This window comes from Papio anubis, chromosome 10 (assembly GCF_008728515.1).
Source record: "Papio anubis isolate 15944 chromosome 10, Panubis1.0, whole genome shotgun sequence".
NCBI lineage: Eukaryota > Metazoa > Chordata > Mammalia > Primates > Cercopithecidae > Papio > Papio anubis.
This window is the reverse complement of record NC_044985.1, coordinates 62,937,806-62,953,112: the sequence shown is the minus strand read 5'-3', so window position 1 is coordinate 62,953,112 and position 15,307 is coordinate 62,937,806. Positions and strand designations below refer to the sequence as shown.

Genomic DNA, 15,307 nt, shown 5'->3' with positions numbered 1-15,307 from the left:
AGAGCAGGGATTCTCATCCTTGTGGAATGTCCCAATCATCTCAGGAGTGTTTAAAAATACAGACTTTTCAGGTCCCATCTACAAAGTTTCTGGTCTAGTTGACCTGGGGGAAAAGCTCCCAGGTAGATTGTCAATGTCGTGCTCTGTGTATAGTTTGATGTTGTGGCTCGTTATCTTGGTGCCTGCTGCGCGATGACCCGGCCACTAGCTGGCTCCCTCAGCGTCTCCCCTACCTTCTTTTCCACAGCCTCACTGCCTTGGATCCTTCAAGCCTTACCTGTGACTTCACCTTCTTAGCAAGGCTTTCTCTGATAGTAAAAATTGTACCCTAAACCCCAGCACTCTCTAGTCCCCTTCCCTGCATTATTTTTATCCAGCACTTATCACCTTCTAGTGTACGATTTGATTTACTTATTTTGTGTTTATTGGCTGTCCCACCCACCAGAATGCAAGATTCATGAGGCAGAATTTTTATGTATTTTGTCCATACTGTATCCCCAGTACCTAAATCACAGGAGACACTTAATCAATACTTGTTGAATGAATATATGAATGGATATTTTCTGCTCAGTCATTGTTTGGTAGACAGTAGCTTCTTCTCACTGGTGATCTGTCAGGGCCCTTCCTGCCCACGGACACCCTCTGTGACTCCTTCTGGATTTTAGCTTCCCCAATTGATTGCCTGATTGGATCAGGGTGTTTTTTTTTGTTTTTTTTTTTTGGACTGATTTTCTCCCCCCAAGTCATTTTTTGAATGAGTATGACTTGTCTGTGTCTAGGTCAGTGCCCACCCAGGGGCAATCAACAGTGATTCAGGGATTACACACACAGTACAACAGTCTTGCCTGGGGCCACCCTTCAGCAAGGGCTGGAGGAGGGGCAGTTTCTCCAAGCCAACTTTGCTGCAGGATGACTGTGTAGCAAATTACCTAACCGAGCTGAGTTTCAGGAAATTGGCAGTAACAATACCAGTCTGTCTGAGACCGATTGAGAATTCTTCAGTGGTTCAAGCGAACAATGTATGGAACATGCTCATAGAAGGTGTTTTCACTATTAATTTATGATATAAATAAAACAAGATGAGTATGGAAAGTTATCTAATTTTAGATGACATTCAAATGTGGCTTAAAAAAAAATACTTGCTAGTATGGTAGATCACTCCCATAGTTCCAGCTACTCGGGAGGTTAAGGTGGGAGAATCGCTTGAGGCCTCGACTTTGAGACCAGCCTTGTCAATACAGGAAGACCTCATCTCTTAAAAATAAATAAATTAGGCCAAGTGCAGTGGTTCATGCCTGTATCCCAGCACTTTGAGAGGCTGAGGCGGGTGGATCACAAGGTCAAGAGTTCGAGACCAGCCTGGCCAACATGGTGAAACCCCGACTCTACTAAAAATACACAAATTAACTGGGTGAGGTGGCACGTGCTTGTAGTCCCAGCTACTCAGGAGGCTGAGGCAGGAGGATTGCTTGAACCTGGGAGGCAGAGGTTGCAGTGAGCCGAGATTGTGTTGCTGCACTCCAGCCTGGGTGACAGAGTGAGACTCCCTCTAAAATAATAATAATAATTATTATTATATAATAATAATAATTATTATTATTTATCAATCTATGATAAGTAGTAGAGGAGAAATTAAGAATTTAGAAACTTGTTGCTTGAGGTGCCTTTGGATTCTTTTTCTCCACCCTTTAATGTTTCTAAAATGTTACTCTCATTTCACATTGATTTCTAGTTGGCAGGGGCTTCTGCACATAACTTCCAAAGTGATATTTAAGAGGAATAAATGCAAAGATCTGCACGGTTTCCAAAACAAATTGCAAAATACAGGTTGGAGAAGATATGGTTTTATAGCTGTATGTATGCTAAAGACTTAAAGATTTGGGGGTAATTTTTGCTTGTTTTTAGTTGGCAATGACATGATATTTATGAACAGTATGGAGTGGTAGAAAAATAATGTGATATCAAACTGAGTTTTGAAATATCATCATTAGAATGCAGAAAATTGTACTCCTCTACTTCTTTCTTTATACTTGCAAGATTGGATTCATTTCTAGGTGCCACATTTTAAGAGGTACTGGAGAATGTTTAGATAAACGCACATGGAGATGAATGGGATGTGAATAAAAAGTGGGTGGGGAAGGCACACATTGTGACTGTTGACTTCAAAGGTTTACAAGGCTGCCTACGGAAGGGGAACCATGCTGTTCTGTATTAAACAATGTTAGGACTAGGTTCAGATTCACTGGACACATTCATGCACATTGCATTCATATTTACAATAATGATTTAAGGTGCTATTATCATTTTATCCTTTTAGAATGGAGCAAACTCATACTTGGAGCAGTTTTGTGCTTTTCCAAGGTCACACAATTAGGAAGTTATAAACCCAGGATTTGACCACACTTCTTTGGAGTTTAAGTCCAGTGGTGTTTCTACCAATACTGCAGCTGCCTACCAAATGTATACAGAGACATATTTCAGTTGAACATAGAAACTAGCAGGACTGTTTAAAAATGAAAACTGTTGTGAGGTCGTGCATGATTTCCTATCACTTGGAGTTCAAACATATGCTGGATAGCTAGTTTGCAAGAATCTAGCATATATATATATTTAACTTCATAACAAAATATTAAAAACAAATGCGAATCATAGAGCCGAAGAAACTCCAGAAGTGAAGCCTCATGACTATAAGTGATTGAGCTAAGTTCATTCAGTAGTTACTGGAAAACATAGCATCCAAATTTCATTCTCTGAATTGATTTAAGGTGCTATTAATGTTTTTTCCATTATAGCAGTTACTTCTCATCTAACACCTAGGTAATACAATGTGGAAGCAGAAATATGGAAAGAGGAAGGGCAGGGATATTTTGTGAATTACTATAACGGATTGCTTGGCATGCTCTTGTTTTATTAGGATAAGCAAAGAATGTGAATGGTAGTTGGAGTGAGTTTTAAATGATAAGCAGAGAACACCATATAGTAGAGAAGGGAAAAACAGAATATCACGGAAGGCTAAAAAAGACAGGGACTGTGGACTTCACTGTATTTTCTTCTCGTTGAGTAGACGTTCAACATCTATTTGTTGGAATGGAAAATTATTTCAACACTTCAGCAAACAGTTAAAGAGAACCTTCTTTGTGCTGAGCACTGTGCTATGTTCTGGGGAGCAAAAAATGAACTAGACAAAATCCCTGCCCTTTTAAAGAACACACAGTCTAGGAAGAAAAGGCCACCAGGCAAAGCAACAGGAAAAAAGCAAGTACTAAATATTATCATATGGAATACTGTAGATAGATGATTTTATGAAAGCAGAGAGAAAAAGTATTTAATTCATTGTAAGTGTGTGGGGTAAGGATGCAGATGTGGTGAAAGGAGATGATTGCAGGGAAGATTCCAAGGAGGAAGGAATGTACTATCTTCATTATCTTGAAGGATAATAGGAGTTCAACTGGTTAAATGAGGGATGGATTTCAGGTGGGGGAAAATTACAAGGGCACAAAGACAAAGCCTGTTGAATTTGTGTGATACGTAGATACGTTAGGAGTTGAAGCTGGAGCCAAGGAGGTCAAGAGATCAGATTTTAAATGGCTTTGTAAACCATGATAATAGGTTTGACTCTGATTCAACCTGGTGGAGAGACTCTGAATGATTTTAAAGAGGGACATTGCATGCTCAGCTCTGTCTTTTTGGAGCATTCTCTCTGGCAGTTATGTGGAACTGAAGCAGCAGTGAAATTAAAGACTTGACCTAAAGAGTGGCAAAGAGGTGGAAGTCATGGAGACAGACTGATATTCACAGAATTAAGAAGAAGAATTAATCCATGGGATTTTAAGTCAGAAAACTTTAGTGGAGAGAAATTTGGTTGCTTAGTTGTTGGAATGGTAAGATTTTATCAATGGAATTAGGTGATACTCAAGTGAGTGGCTGAGTGAATAATATGGAAGTCTTGAAATTGGGACCACACAGCTGCTCTGATCTGGTGTGAATTTGCTGATGACTCTTTTGAACTCAATTCAGGAAATGACATAAAAATGATTTGCGCAATAAAATGAGAACAAGGACTCTTAAGTCAGTATATTTGGAGAAAAATAACTAGGTTGGTAAAAATGGGGAAGTAGCCATTATCAGGGAGCCCCATTTGTGGATTAATTTTGGACTGTCCAATGGAAAGATCCTCAAAGCAAAACAAATGCCCTGAATCCAGCCCTTCCTCACAGCAACCCTTTCCCTTTCATCTGCCTTCATCCTTCAGCCACACCACGCCTTGGCAGTGGGTACTTGGGAGCAACTCTTGGAGACCTTGTACTCGAACCTTCGAACTCCAGGATGAGGCCAGAGGAAATAAACGACCTGCCAAGGTGTCAAGTAGCGGGCCCTCTCTGAAGCCCAAATTTCTGACTTCAGGTCTAGGGACCCTTCCACTATCCCAGACTGCCTCCCGCCTGGGGAGCCTGGGCCTCGACTAGGGGTGGGAACGGCAGGGTCCGTCCGGGATCGCCAGAGTCCCACTCGCGCCCAGCCCTTAGCCCCAGGCCCGGTTGGACGCCCCGCCCCGCCCCGCCCCGCCCCGCCTGCTTCCCCCTTCCCGCGCCGGGCTGGGTCGCTGTACCGCCGTCACCCGGGCGTGCGCGGGGTCGCGCGGACGCGGCTCGGGCCGCGGTGCCGAGAGGTCGCCGGGCCACCCGCGCCCCCGCTCTCGCCTGACGCACGGAGGGGCCGGGACGCGATTTGCCGCGAGTGACTGGAGCCGCCGCCGCCGTCGCCGCTGCTGTCGCCCGGGCCCGCTCCGCCCCCAGCCCGCCTTCCTCCCGCCGCGCCCTCCGCCTCCGCCCGCACCTCGCTAGCGTTCCCCTGTCCTCCCCAACGCCCCAGAGCCGCCGGCCGCTAGCGTCAGCGCCAGCCAGGTGAGTGTGGCCGCCGCTCGGCCTGGGCGGGAGAAGCGCGCAGGCCCCGCGGCCGGGTGGCCGGTGCAGCGGTGGCGCGGCGGCGGCGGCAGCGGGCCCGGCTTTCTTCCCCCTCGCGGGCCGCGGGGCGGAGGGGCTGCGCAGTGAAGGAGGGGAGCCCCCGCGCCGCCGCCCCTCCGCTCCCAGCGCCCTGGCCGCCCCCGCCGCCGCAGACAAAGCGCCCGAGGTGGGAGCCCCGCGGGCCGCCTTTGCCTCCGCGCCGTCTGCCGGGTGCGGCCGCGGCCCGCAGAGACCGGGCCGCGCGCTTTTCCGCTCTTGAGCGCCCTTGTTCATTTCTGGGTGAAAGGGACCCGAATTGTGCAACAGGTTTGGGCGTTAATCCTTAATTTCCAGCGGGTCTCTTTTGCCAGCGTGCAGGAACCAGATGTGGCTCCCGGCTCTGGGGCGAGTCCCCACGTCCAGCGCCCGCGGCTGGCTCCTTTGTGTGACCGGTGACCGGCCCTGTCGGGTGGGTGGGGGACACGGACTCGAGGCCCCAGGGCTGTGCCGAGGCTCCTGGACGCCTCCTCAGGTCGCGGGGCTTGGCTTCCACGGGCCTGCCGGAGGTTAACATCCCTCCAGCGTTTGGGAGAGTCACAAAGGGGAGGAGAGAGCGGGTTGGCCAGGGTCCGTGGTTGTGTGTTTTTCTATTTTAGGTAGACTCATACTAGAAAAGAGCCGCAGTCTGACCAGCTCTTGAGGGTACTGGTGGCATTTCACCCTGGGATGCACGGTTTGGACTTGGCTGTTGCTCTGATATCCCCCTTGGTTTTCTTGGTGCTTTGACATCTTTCTCTCATACACAGACATCGCGGGAGAAGTTGGAAGTGCTGCCGAGGGAGTAACTAGATAGCAGCTGTTTGACAGGTCGTCTCTTGCTTCACGTTTTGCCTGTGTCAAGCATGCCCACCATGTATCCCAGCATAGCTTGGCAAACCATCAAATTTAAATTGCTACTCAAAATCCTAATCCTTATACATACCGACAGACACATATATATGTGTATATTTTTTCTATTTTGGCTGGCTAAATCTTATTTTCTTAATGTGAGAATTTTTCCCCCCAAGGAAGAATGCATAATAAGGTACACTTTATCTTTGTTTACATACCTTGGGTTATGCCAATACCTAGCTGGTTTCATTGGTATGCTATTTTAGTGTAACAATACTAATTCCTTTAGCTTTGAGCAGTAAAATACGTCTTTGTTCTAGGACCAGGAAGCTTTTATACGTAATACTTTGCCCCACGACTAAATACATGAAAAAATTCCCGAGGGACCTAGAAAGCATTTCACAACTCTATAGGCTGTTTTTATGTTCCAAATTCCAGGAAATCGTTTTGTTGAATATTCAAACATTCTGGACTAAATTTAACCTTAAAAATTGGGCCCACTCTAGTAAGTTCCCCAGCATTAGAAAAATGAATTGATTGCATTTACCAAACATTTTAGCCCCTGTGAGTGAGAATTGAATGGAATAATTGATGTAAGAGATTAGGAGCTAGTGATGGACTAGGAATCTGACAACAGAATGCAGAATGTAGAAAGTTGTAAGTAGAGGTCACGAAGTTGCATCTCCTTGGGTTTTAGTTGATTGCTAGGCATTTAATGACATTTTAAACAGGTAATCTAATGATGTATCTGAAAATGAAATGTCCACTAATTAAGAAAACAAAGTATTGCATTTTGACCTTTTTAAAATAATGTGTTTTATAATGACTTGTTGAAGCTTTTCCACTCTCTAAAAATGAACTTGGTATTAATGACATTTCTTTTGAAAAAATGAAATTATACCAAACTAATCCGATTCTTAGAAAGTTTCTCTGTTATAGTAGTTTTACTTTACTAAAAATACCATTAATCTGTGTAGTAGCTAACTTCAAAGATCTTTTAAAGCTGTTACATGCAACATGAACAACCTCTTGAGGAAAGTAGAATATTTACTAATAAAAAGTAGCAAGCAGAGAAGTGAGCCACGACTGGACCATTCCATCCTGGGTGACAGAGCCAGCCTTGTCTCAAAAGAAAAAGCAGAGACTTAAATATTTATAATCGTTTTCTTTGAGATGTAATTCATATGCCATAGAATTCACTTTTTTAAAGTATACAATTTGGTGGTTTTAATATATTCACAAAATTGCGCAAATGTCAACACTAACCCAAGAACATTATTACCCTAAAAAGAACCTTGTACCTAGTAGCTTTTGTTACTATTCCCCCTCCCCCATATTTGACAACCACTAATTTACTTTATGTCTCTATGGATTTGCCTATTTTAGACATTTCATGTGAATAGAATCATAATATGTGGCCTTTTGTGCCTTTCACTTAGCATTATGCTTTCAGGGTTTATTCATATTATACCGTATATCAATACTTCATACCTTTTATGGCAGAATATTATTTTGTTATATGGCTATGCCACATTTTGTTTGTCCAGTCTTCAATTGATGGGCATTTGGGTTGGTTCCACTTTTGGCCATAATGAATAATGTTGTGGATACTCAATTACAAGTTTTTGTATGGTATATATGCTTTCAGTTTTCTTGGATGTATACCTAGATGTGTAATTGCTGGGTTATATGGTAATTCTGTTTAACTTTTTGAGGATCTGCTAGACTGTTTTCCATAGCTGCTGTGCTGTTTTACATCCCTTCTAGCAGTGTATGAGGATTCCATTGTCTCCACATCCTTGCCAACACTTAATGTTTGTCTTTTTGATGATAGCCATCCTAGTGGCTGTGAAGAGATATCGTATTGTGATATTCATTTGTATTTCATCTTTTCATGTTTTTATTGGCCATTTGTGTATCATTTTCTTATTTAATCTTTTAAATTTTCTCATTGAATCTTTTAAATGGTGCTGTAAGGTAGGTTTATTCCTATTTTACTGCCAGGAAACTAAAGTGCAAAGAAGTTTAATCATTTGCTTGTTTTTTTAACTTTATAGTTAATAAGTTGCAAAGTCTGAATGTAAACTCAGGTCTTCTGACTCTACTTCCTGCACTCAATGAGGCATACAGAAGTTAAATTGTGTTTGTGATTGTCTGGCTGACCAGTGACAAAGTGAGGGAAAAAAAAAAACCAAACAATAACAAAAAATAAGGTGTTGTGGCCACACTGCCACATATTCATCAGATTTTATTATGCATTTTCAAATAAATTCCTTTTCTTCTATCATAATAAGGTAGGTCTGCTTTCCACATTTCCAACGGGGAAAGAGAGTCAGAGTGATTCAACCTAGTAACAGCTTCTTAATGGCATAGCCGATCCTAGAACCCACTGTTTCAGAATTTGAATAGTATGTATGTATATATAGAGAGTAAAAGCTGAAAATCTCCCTTCACTTTGTCCTTTCCCCTTCTTCACTCCTAAGACCACTTCCGTGTTAGAGAAACCGCTGTTAACAGTTTGAAGTGTATATTTCCAAACCTGTATCTTTGTATTTATGTGTGTATTTATGTATAAATATACATTTTCATATTCTACCGTACATAAAGACATGTTGCTATTCACAATGTTTTTTCTTTTACAAATGGGATTATACTATACATATTCCTTTGTTTTTCACTTAAATATGTTAAACTTTTGCATATGTAATTACAAAGGATAAATCTAATATTACGTTTTCATTCAAGTTTGCTATCCATGCCTGGCGTTGGTGTCAGGATGAAGCCAGGATTGAGAATGATTAGGAAACTTTTCACTTTTTTCTGTGCTCTGGAACAGTTTAAAATATCTGCCCTTTAATTGTTTACTAGAAATCATCTGACAACTTGGGGTCAGAGAGAGATCTGAGATGACCTTTCTAATTTTTTTTTTTCTTTAGAGACAGGGTCTCGCTCTGTTGCCCAGGCTAGAGTGCAGTGGCGTGATCATACCTCACTGCAACCTCAACTGCCTGAGCTCAAGTGATTCGCCCACCTCAGCTTCCCAAGTGGCTGAGACTACAGGCATGTGCCACCATGTGCAGCTAATTTTTGCATTTTTTGTAGAGGTGAAGTTTCTTGGTGTTGCCAAGGCTGGTCTCAAACTCCTGAGCTCAAGCAATCTGCCCACCTTGGCCTTCTCAAATGCTGAGATTACAGACATGAGCCATTGCACCTGGCCCATTTTCTTATTTGTAAAATGGCAATAATTCCTACCTCATAAGAGTTTTGAAATATTAAATGATATGTGAGCTAATATATGAAACGCCTCAGTAGTTGCATCTAACAAAATGAATAAATGTAATAAACTGTAACATGCTATACAAATGTAAATATGTTACTACAGTTATTGTAATTATGCTTTAACCTAATAGGAACTGATTTAAGTAGATAGGATGGTGGAGCTAGGGACGGTTTCCACTAATAAATCAGAAGGATCTGTAAAAATTCACAGGCCATTTGTGATTTGATTCTGGTAGACAGTGGTATCTAAATACACTCTTTAAGAAGGATAGTAGGGAAAATCATTAACAAAACAGATCTGGATTAATCTTGTGTTGTCACTTGTTAGCCTTGTGACTGGACAAGTTAATTTCTCAGTAACATGAGATAACACCTTCTTTTATAGGGCAGTTAAGAAGAAAGAGATTAGTTTCTAGCATGCAGTAGATGTTCAAAATAGTCAGTGTTTTTTTCTTTCTATGTAGTGAATACGCAACAGCGACAAACCTGAGATGTTGAGTTTTACTATTTTACGGTTGCTTAGTGAGTTGGAAAGAACATTAAGCCATAAGTCAGAGTTTTGTTCTCTCCTATGTTTATTAGCCATTGGCTGTGGATGAGTCACCTAAGTGCTTAGAGCCTTCTGTTTTCCTTATCTATAAAAAAGCTAGAGAACTAAGACAGGCACGGTGGCTCACACCTGTAATCCCAGGACTTTGGGAGACTGAGGCGGGTGGATCACAAGGTCAGGAGTTCAAGACCTGCCTGGCCAAGATGGTGAAACCCTGTCTCTACTAAAAATACAAAAATTAGCCGGGTGTGGTGGCGGGCGCCTGTAATCTCAGCTACTTGGGAGGCTGAGGCAGAGAATTGCTTGAAGCCGGGAGGTAGAGGTTGCAGTGAGCCGAGATCATGCCACTGCACTCCAGCCTGGGTGACAGAGTGAGACTTTGTCTCAAAAAAAAAAAGGCTAGAGAACTACGCATCTTATCTCATTTAACTTTTCCAATAATCCTATCAGATAGGGATGATTTCCATTTTCCCTTTCTAATAGACAAACAAAGGTGCAGGAATTGGATTTTCCAAGGTCTACTTGGTGGACTCTCCCAGTCCTGGCACTATTCTTTGGCTCATTACAACTATTCACTCCTGGGATGATAGGGCGTGCCCTTATATACAGGGAATACCAAGGGGGGAAACCTACTATAAACTGAAATACTAAGTGTATGAATAAACAAAGCAGTGTTGGATGAGACCACTTACTTATTAATGACTTCCATTAATAAAATACAAATAGAGGATTGTTAATGTGTCCCAAAGCCAATGCTTAAGAGTAGCAATTTAAGATGATACTTCATTTTCTCATAATCACCTTATCTAAATAATTTATTACCTACTCCTAATTTCATTTTCAGTTTGACCAAGTAAAGCAGAGAAGTAAATTAGTAAGTTAGTGGTCAGAGCTGGTTTGATAGTGGTGTGTGTGTGTGCGCGCGCGCGGGTGTGTGAGACAGCTAAGAAGTACAGTTCTTCAGCAGCTTGGCATATGCAGAAACTGCACATTCTTGGAAAGAAGTAATCTGATTATAATTCATTGCCTTCTAGTAGATTTGCAGAGTCATTTAGAAAATGAACCTGCCTTTGTCAGCTGGTTTGTAAAGACCTATTGATTATATTCTTGAAAGATAGTAATATTGTCTTTCCTTTACTAGGCATTGCCAAAGCTTTTGCTTATGAGTTTCATTTTATTTGATCAGGTTCAGTGATATTGATTTGGTATCTCTGCATGCTTTGTGCTAGGGATATATGAAACAAAATGCTGTTGAGAGATCACAAATTGAATTGTGATTCAGTAATAGTTTAGAAAGTTTAGGAATTCTATCTATTAGGGCTTCAGTTAGCCTATTTTTGTAGTAGAAGTGGGGATTACTGTGTTTAGGTTAGATAATTTTTATCAGAAAAGGCTTGAATTGCACTGTGTAAATTCTCACTGACATTGCTTCTTTTCTGCAGAATACAAAATACTTTGGAGCTATATATAAGAATTAGAAAACGTGGTTCTTGTTTTCAAAGAGTTTATAATCAATCAGGGAGGCAATGAAGGAAGAAACTGAGTAAAAGAATAAAGAGCTCTTAAAGCTTGTGTCTTGTCTTTGTAAAATCAATTTTGCAACATTGGACTTTGGTAAGGTGTCATAGGTCTCTCCTGAGGGACAATATGAGAAACATCTATCCCTTTGAAGACTGGTGGTTATGTGTCTCATATATTTTGATCATTCTATGGGGCTCTTTTTGCTATATAAAATTACTGTTTGATTTAACTACCAAGGGTAGCTCCCCTTCTGAGTACTTCTCTGTGTATCTCTTAGATTGCCTGGGTTTTCCTTTTTGTTATGGCTGCTAGAAAGCCAGAACTAGATTTGTGGCCCACTGCAGAACACGTAAATATGTTTTTGTATTATACAATTTTTAGCCTTTTTCTTGGCACCGTTTTTGGTTCTTTTCTCTATTCTTTGCATTTATTTTTAATTTGTTAACTTGTTATAGTGCATTTATTGTATCTTTAACCCTTTTCAGAACAAAATGGGGTATATACAAATAAAGGCATACCCCTAAGGTATTGCCAGTTCAGTTTCAGACCACCACAGTAAAGCAAATATCTCAAAGCAAGTCATACAAGTTTTTTGTTTCTCAGTGCATATAAAAGTTATGTTCACACTGTAGTTTACAAAATGTGTAATAGAATTATGTCTAAAAAATGATCTATATATATCTTCATTTAAAAATACTTTATTGCTTAACAATGCTACGGATCCTCTGAGCCTAAGTGAGTTGTAATCTTTTTGCTGGTGGAAGGTCTTACATTAATGTTTATAGCTACTGACTGATCAGGATGGTAGTTGCTTGAAGTTTGGGGTAGCTATGGTAATTACTTCCTTGCTTTCTTTTCTTTTTCATAAGGGCAGCCCCCTGAACCAGAATAGGTTCAAGATAGACTCCCTTATTCTATGACGTAGAATGAGATGTGTTCTGATTTTAAATAAAATTGAAAAAAAAACCCCAATAATGAAGTATGCCACGTTGATGGACTCTTCTCATGAAAGATTTCTCTGTGGCATGAGATGCTGTGTGGTAGCATTTGAGCCACAGTAGAACTTTCACAATTTGAGTCCGTCCTCTCAAACCCTGCCACTGCATTTTCAACTAAGTGTATGTAACATTCTAAATCCTTTGTTGTCATTTGAACAATGCTTATGGCACGTTCACTAGGAGTAGATTCCATCTCAAGAAACTACTTTCTTTGCTCCTCCATATAAAGCGACTCCTCATCTGTTAAAGTTTTTGTTGTTGTTGTTTTGTTTTTTTTTTTTGAGATTGAGTCTCACTCTGTCGCCTAGGCTGGAGTTCAGTGGCACGATCTCTACCCAGTGCAACCTCTCCCTCCCAGGTTCGAGTGATTCTCCTGTCGCGGCTTCCCAGGTAGCTGGGACTATAGGCTTCTGCCACCACGCCCGACGAATTTTTTGTATTTTGAGTAAAGACGGGGTTTCACTGTGTTAGCCAGATTGGTCTCCATCTACTGACCTCGTGATCCGCCTGCCTCGGCCTCCCAAAGTGCTGGGATTACATGAGTAAGACACTGCGCCTGGCCCCATCTGTTAAAGTTTTATCATGAGATTGCAGCAATTCAGTCACATCTGCAGGCTCCACTTCTAATTCTAGTTCTCTTGTTGTTTCTACCACATCTGCAGTTACTTCCTCCACGAAATTTTGAACTCCTTAAAGTTATCCATGGAAGCTGGGATCAACTTCTTCCAAACTCCTGTTTATGTCAGTATATTTTGACCTCCTTCCATGAATCACAGATGTTCTTAATGGAGTCTAGATTGGTGAATCTTTTCTAGAATGTTCTCAGTTTGCCCAAATCCATCAGATAAATCACTGTCTATGGCAGCTATAGCCTTTGAAATGTATTTCTAAAATAATAAGACTTGAAAGTCAAAATTACTCCTTGATCCATGGGCTACAGAATGACTTTTGTGTCAGCAGGTATGGAAACATTAATTTCCTTGTACATCTCCATCAGGGTTCTTGGATGACCAGGTGCATTGCCAATGAACAGTAATATTTTCAAAGGAATCTTTTTTTTTTTTTTTTTTTGTCTGAGCAGCAGGTCTTAATAGTAGGCTTAAAAGATTCAGTAAACCATGCTGTAAGCACTTATGCTGTTATCCACGCTTTGTTATTCCATTTGTAGAGAACAGGCTGAGTAGATTTCAGTCTGTTCAGAATGGTAAATGAGCATCGGCTTTCACTTAAGGTCACCAGCTGCTTTAACCCCTAACAAGAGTCAGCCTGTCCTTTGAAATTTTGAAGCCATTTACTTCTCTCTTGCTGTGAAAGTCCTAGATGACATCTTTGTCTAATAGAAGGCTGATTCATCTACTTTGAAAATCTGTTGTTCAGTGTAGCCACCTCCATCAGTTATCTTAGCTAGATTTTTTTGGTAACGTCCTGCAGCTTCTACATCAGCACTTGCTGCTTCATCTTGTACATTTATGTTATGGAGATGACTTCTTTCCTTAAACCTCATGAACCAACTCCTACTAGCTTCAAACTTGCCTTCTGGAGCTTCCTCACCTCTCAGCCTTCATAGAATTGACTAGAAGTAGTGTCTTGCTCTGAATTAGGCTTTGGCTTAAGGGAATGTTGTGGCTGGTTTGGTCTTCTATCCAGACCACTGGACCTTTCTCCATATTAACAATGTGGCTGTTTCACTTTCTTATCATTCGTATGTTTTCTGGAGTGGCACTTTGACTTTCCTTCAAGAACTTTACCTTAGAATTTACAGCTTGACTAACTCACTAGAGACCTAGCTTTTGACCTCCCTTGTCTAAAGACATACCTTCCTCAGTAAGCTTAATCATTTCTAGCTTTTCATTTAAAGTGAGAAATGTGACTCCTCGTTTCACTTTAATATTTAGAGGCCATTGTAGGATTATTGATTGGCCTAATTTCAATATTATTGTGTCTCCTGGGATAGAGAGGCCTGAGGAGAAGGAGAGAGACAGGAGAACCCCCATTTAGTGGAACAGTCAGAATATACATGATATGTATTGATGAAGTTCGTTGTCATATGGGTGTGATTCATGGTACCCCCAAACAATTAACATCAAAGATCGCTGATCACAGATCACCATAACAGATACAATAATAATGAAAATGCTTGAAATATTGTGAGAATTACCAACATGGGACACAGAAACACAAAGTGAACACGTGCTGTTGGAAAAATGAGCTGACAAACTTGCTCCACTTAGGATTACCACCAACCTTCAATCTGTGAAAAAAATAGTATCTGCAAAGCACAGTAAAGCAAAGTGTATTAAAGTGAGATCTGCATGTAGATATACATAAAATCCATGGCAAATATTTCGAGGCAAACAGATTAATATAGTAGGGACTAGATATGGCAAGTATGTTTTATTTCATGGGCTAGCTTTAATTGATAGTGAAGACTGCCTAGAAGACTGCATTGAGAAGTTAGTTGGATATAGCTTCTGGATTTAGTGGGAAAGGATACTGTGATCATTGAATGGTGTTTATTGTTGTGAGTAGGCGTAGTGATGGCGTTAGTGCCTGTATTTGCTGTCCCTGGTATAGATAGAATATTCAGAATGCTAAATAGCACATAGGTGGGTGGCTTTTAAGTTTAAAGTTAGGTTTTGCAGGGAGTGATGCGAATTTGGGGAAAAATGGTGGTGACTCTGGAATTAGCAGTCAGATTGGTTCAGCTGGAATAAAAAGTCTGTAGTACATTAAGGAGAAATGAGGTTGGTGGAAAAAGTGAGGAAGGGGATGTAGGAAGCCTTAATGGATAGATGGAGTAGATTAGATTTTCTCTTTTAGCTCCTAAATTTTTTTTTTCTCATTAATCCTCTACATTCTTTCCATAGTCTTTGTCTTAGTTCAGCTCCTGGTCATCCTTTTTATTTAAAAGTTAATTATTTTTTGAATAGGTAATACATTAATATGTTTCAAATTTTATTTTTTATTTTTATTTTTGTTTTTGAGACAAGATCTGTCTCTGCCACCCAGGCTGAAGTGCAGTGGTGCAGTCAGGGTTCTCTGCACCTTCAAACTTCTGGGCTTAGGTGATCCTCCTGCCTCAGCCTCCTGAGTAGCTGGGACTACAGGTGCGTGCCACCACACCT

At 41.0% G+C, this 15,307-nt stretch overlaps 1 protein-coding gene across 1 annotated transcript in view; it reads left to right on the top strand.

Moving 5' to 3' along the window:
- The first annotated feature begins 4,640 nt into the window (after positions 1-4,640).
- The window catches only part of SESTD1 (SEC14 and spectrin domain containing 1), a 150,305-nt gene continuing 139,638 nt past the window's right edge, over positions 4,641-15,307 (top strand). The window contains exon 1 of the mRNA XM_003907673.3: positions 4,641-4,904. The gene's annotated coding sequence lies outside the window, so the exon portion shown is untranslated. The remainder of the gene's footprint in view (positions 4,905-15,307) is intronic.